This window comes from Rhinopithecus bieti, unplaced genomic scaffold (assembly GCF_001698545.2).
Source record: "Rhinopithecus bieti isolate Rb0 unplaced genomic scaffold, ASM169854v2 scaffold_51907, whole genome shotgun sequence".
Classification (NCBI taxonomy): domain Eukaryota; kingdom Metazoa; phylum Chordata; class Mammalia; order Primates; family Cercopithecidae; genus Rhinopithecus; species Rhinopithecus bieti.
In genome coordinates, this window is record NW_016820817.1 from 290261 (window position 1) to 295845 (window position 5585).

General features: G+C 41.7%; 1 pseudogene; it reads left to right on the forward strand.

Annotated features, from left to right (window-relative positions):
• The first annotated feature begins 4426 nt into the window (after nt 1–4426).
• Nucleotides 4427–5350, forward strand: LOC108520534 (ubiquitin fusion degradation protein 1 homolog pseudogene; annotated as a pseudogene).
• The last annotated feature ends 235 nt before the right edge of the window (nt 5351–5585 follow it).

Genomic DNA, 5585 nt, shown 5'->3' on the forward strand with positions numbered 1-5585 from the left:
TACTTCCAAACTCCCACTCCAAATTGCCACACTGCATAAAATCCTCTTCAGTGACTCCACAGATGACCTAGAAAGTCTCCATTTCTTAAATCAACACTCAGAGCCAAGAGCATAATATTGAACCTAAAGCATTTTCACCATTAAAACTTAGCTCATTGAACTACTGGAACTTAGCTAATGACACAAAAATTGTTCATTACTCAGTCCACTGTAGGAAACCTAAAGGAATAATAATAATTATTTAACTCAACATTTATTGAATGCTGACTATATAGCAGGCATTGTGCCAAATAGCTTAGATGCATTATACAATGCAGCCCTCAATCAAGCTTATGAAGGAAGTATCTATTTACCTATTCACTCGAAAATATTGATCCCAGACCTTCTTCTTTTTTTTTTTTTTGAGACAGAGTCTCACTCTTGTCACCCAGGCTGGAGTGCAGTGATGCAATCTTGGCTCACTGCAACCTCCGCCTCCCAGGCTCAAGGAATTCTCCTGCCTCAACCTCCCTAATAGCTGGGATTACAGGTGTCCACCACTACACCCGACTAATTTTTGTATTTTTGGTAGAGATAGGGTTTCACCATGTTGGCCAGGCTGGTCTTGAACTCCTGACCTCAGGTGATCTGTCCACCTCAGCCTCCCAAAGTGCTGGGATTACAGGCATAAGCCACCACACCTGGCCAACCACATACCTTCTATGTGACAAATACTGTGCTAAATTGGGCCACAGTGGTGAACAAAACTCGAGCTAATCATGATCTCAAAAGACACAATTATGAACACCATAGTTCCAAATGTTGAAGTCCTGAAAATATTATTATGGAAAAATAATTTTAAAAATTATTTTAAAGATATTTACTTAACATTTTTAAAAGTAACTTTATTTGAGAAACATAAAGACATGACAGAATACTTCATAGGCCACTCTACACAATAAGATAGGCACTAATAATATTTTTGCAAGCATAAACACTCAGGTATACTAATGATAGTCACATGAGTATAACAGTTATAAGCAGATAAACCATATTCATAAAGAAATAGGTAAGTGAAATATACATATGCAAAGCACTATGATAATTGTGTGCACTCAGCTTGATAACTACAGTCAGCTGAAGTACTATGACAGGCAACCTAAGTCTTTTGATGAGGTCAGTCAAAACCTGTGATGTGTCACCACCACATCACCGCCACACCATTCACCCAAAGAGCCAAGAGCTCAAGAAATTTTATCTTTCACAAATGTAGATGGACAAAAAGGGCATCTCTTCATTTACTGAAGAAGTTTCAATGTTTTTACGTACATGCACAATGCTTACACACAAAGCCAATGCTATGATAATGCACTTTTGTGGAGTTAAATTTACAAAAAACAAAAATGCATAAAATGAAGGAGAACTCTCTAAAAGTCTTTAGACAATTTATAGCTCCCGTACTGGAATGATGCAAAGATTAAACACATAGCATAGTGAATTGTAAAAAATAATGCTGACAATTTAAAATTGTGGGGGGAAAAAAAAAACTTGAAAAAAAGATAACAGCTAGAAATTAACACCTTTAAAAAGTGTATTACAGGGATAAATTATGGGAAATTGCACAGAGATAGTCCACAAAAGCTGGTCCACTTTCACAAACATTGACTATATTTTGAAGTCTTGCATCTAGATCCGGTGGGGTTTTTTGGGGCTTATTTATTTTGTTTGTTTATTTTTCTTTTAGGACATGGCTCTCTTCAGTGAACACATTCACATTCATTTTCTACGTGGCTCTGTCCTTTCTGGAATTCTTCTACAATTTTATACACATTGACATCAGCTTTCCTATTCAATTTTCCCATCTTCTTCTGTGCTTCGCCTCTATGTTGTTTTGGACATGCAGAAATCCATTTTACATGCACTCATATACAGACAACTGTGTTGGAAACAATACTGTGATCCAACAGCCTAAGAGTCTTCTTATCTTACTGTGCATATAATTATTTCCTCACCAGTCAGTAACTCCTCTGGCTTCTTCAGCCAAATGTGGCTTTAATTTATTAAAAGTTCCTGCAATGTCATCAGGCGGAAGAAATGCCAATGCTCAAAATGACAAATTTTTAAACTAAAGTTTTTGTCCTTGCCATATCACATAACCAATCCATTCACTTGAATTTTCCACCAAATGCATTGAGCTGAGTGGGAAAGACAAACTTTATTTTTAACAACTAGAAATTCACTTTTAGTAGCTTTGAGCGCACCTAATTCCAAATCCGTGATTAAGGTTTGGAAATTCAATTGAAATTAATTTTCTTCCGCATAACATAAAGACAATAACAAGGTAATAGTTCCACCTAACATGTGACTGTATTTATTTTCAGAAGTTTAGACATTAGGGATTTTAGACTTTTGGGAGTTTGGTCTTTCAGAATTTCAACATTCGGGATTATGGCTTTCAGGACTGTGTCTTTTGGGATTATGATCCAAACCCAAACAAAAAAGGGTAGTGCTGGAGGCATGCATATATTAATCACAGATAAACACAGAACTACAATAGAGATGCTGTGAAGAAAAGGCACAGTGTGTTATGATATCATTTTCATTATCATTTTGAAGGGGCATTTGAAATGCTATCTGTGTGGGAGGTCAGTAGGTGAAGAGGGAGGAGGAAAAGCCTCTTGGACCTGAAGAAGCATGAAAAAACCCAGAGAGAACAAGAGCAAGAGTGAAAAACAGAGACAGAAATTAACTTGCCCAGCATCAAGAGCTATTAAGGGAGAACGCCTGGATTCAAGTCCAGGTATCTGCCACATCCAAGTTCATGCTGTTAACCCTCACATTACAGTGCTCCCAATGCCCAAGGGTGTCTCTCTTATAGAACCTTTGAGAGTTAAACGGCAGTCAGCTCAAAACTGAGTTTTTGAATAGCACTGCATGTGCACATTGAAGGCGTTCTTCTGGTATTTGAAAAAGATCTCTCCATTGTGAGTTGCGTCATTCTTTCACTTAATTTTCACTAATTCAATTACATGCATTGGCACTAAATTTTTTTTTAATGTATAGTTAACAGTAAAATTGATTTCACCCCGCATTCCACATTGAGTATAAATGTCTTAGAATGAGAGTGAAATGGGCACATGGATCATTCATCCTGTCAGTTTTATCCAAGCCAGCCTCTCCTGGGAAGAGCCTCTCATTGAGAGATCCAGGGCTCTGGGGCTTCTGGACACACATTCTGCAACATTTTCCTTAACCATAAACTGCATTTCCAAAACAAGCACTGTCCTTTCCACCTCCACGCCCAAGTGCAGGCCTCTGTGCCCTCTACCTGGGCGGTGCCTCCACCCCTCTTCAGCCAAGCAGATTCTCTGAACTTCTACCCGAGGGCTGCTTTTCCTCACCGCTGTTCATGCTGTGTCTTCACTGTTCTGCACAAACTGTCTGGGTTACATGTTTGTTCCCACACTAGACCTTGAGTTCCTCAAGGACACTAATAACGCTCCAGAAGTGTGTCTTCCTAAAGCCCAGCAGATAGCAGGTCTTCAATAATTGTTTGTGAATTGATGCGAGAAAACATATTTACATTGATAATCTGTTTATCCAGGGTATTCATGGCCTTCGTGTGGCCAGGGAGAGACTCTGAGCACACCAGGCATGTTGACAATGAGCTTTCTTTTCCTATCCAAAAAAGATTCCAGTGTTGAAAGGAATTGCTTGTCTGTTAACAAGTCTCTGGTCAAAAGGCTCACAGGCCAAATTCTAGACTCTGGTTAGAGCCTGAAAGACTGTACCCACCAGTGTGCTTGCCATGTAGAGGTTGGGCACACCCAAGAGACTGCACCCCCACACCAACCATGATAATTCCCAGGCTACAGTGTGGGAGGGGCAGGCACCAGAAATGGCAAGGCATTGCCTGGGACCCCAGAACAAACATTTTGGAGTTTGTGCTAAGAATGGGCACTCTGGCCAAGTGTGGTGGCTTACACCTGTAGTCCCAGCACTTTGGGAGGTCAAGGCAGGAGGCTCACTTTAGCCCAGGAGTTTCATACTGGCCTGGGCACATATCAAGACCCTTTCTCTACAAAAAAAATAATAATAATTAGCTGGTGGTGGCACATGCCTGTAGTCCCAGCTACTTGGAAGGCTGAGGTAGGAGAATCACTTGAGCCCAGGAGTTCGAGGCTACAGTAAGACATGTTCCCACCACTGCATTCCAGCCTGGGTGGCATAGAAAGACTCTGCTCTCTCTCTCTCTCTATATATATATATATGACACTTTTTGATGAATTTTATGCTTAAGGAGATCTGCATTCTGATCTTTTAGAAGTCAAGGTTAAAAACAACACACTGGGGCGTTGGTAGTGGCAGTGGCCGCGAGGAGAGAGGTCAGCGGGGTGCCTTTGTTGCATTCTCTGAGAGAAGCGGCGTCTGCGAGGTGGTGTCTATCATGTTCTCTTTCAACATGTTCAATCACCCGATTCCCAGGGTCTTCCAAAACTGGTTCTCCACACAGTGCCGCTGCTTCTCTGTGTCCATGCTAGCAGGGCCTAATGACAGGTCAGATGTGGAGAAAGGAGGGAAGATAATTATGATGCCCTCAGCCCTGGACCAACTCAGCCAACTTAACATTACCTATCCCGTGCTGTTCAAACTGACCAGTAAGAATTCGGACCGCATGACACACTGTGGCATGCTGGAGTTTGTGACTGATGATCTGCTACCTCTCACACTGGATGATGCAGAACTTGCTCTTGGAAGAAGGCAGCCTGGTCCAGGTGGAGAGTATCAACCTTCAAGGGGCCACCTACTCCAAATTCCAGCCTCAGAGCCATGACTTTCTGGACATCACCAACCCCAAAGCCGTATTAGAAAACACACTTAGGAACTTTTCCCGTCTGACCACTGGGGATGTGATCGCCATCAACTCTAATGAAAAGATCTACAAACTCAAACTGCGAGTGATGGAAACCAAACCTGACAAGGCAGTGTCCATCACTGAGCGTGACATGAACATGGACTTTGACGCTCCCCTGGGCTACAAAGAACCCGAAAGACAAGTCCAGCATGAGAAGCAACAGAAGGTGAAGCCGACCACAGTAGCTATGCTGGAGAGCTGGGCTTCTGCGCCTTCTCCGGCTCTGGCAATAGACTGGATGGAAAGAAGAAAGGGGTGGAGCCCAGTCCTTCCCCAGTCAAGCCTGGAGATATTAAAAGAGGAATTCCCAATTATGAATTTAAACTTGGTAAGATAACTTTCATCAGAAATGCACATCTCCTTGTCAAAAAGGTTGAAGAGGATGAAGCTGGAGGCAGATTCGTCACTTCCTCTGGAGAAGGACAGTTGTTGCATAAAAAGGGAAGAAAGGCCTAAATGAGGACTGTTGGATGATTGGAAAATAATAAAAGAATTAATTGCAACATCTTGGCTTTTAGTTACTGGCACTGAAGGGATGAGCCTCATTAGAGAATACTCTGTTACTCAAGATTTGTTTAAAGTTAAGAATGACCAAGTTTGACTTGGAAGTGGAGCAGCAGGACTTTGTAGTTGTATGCTTGATTTGGAGAACGACAAAGAGCTGTCCCTGAGGGCCTGGAGGCAGCTGCCT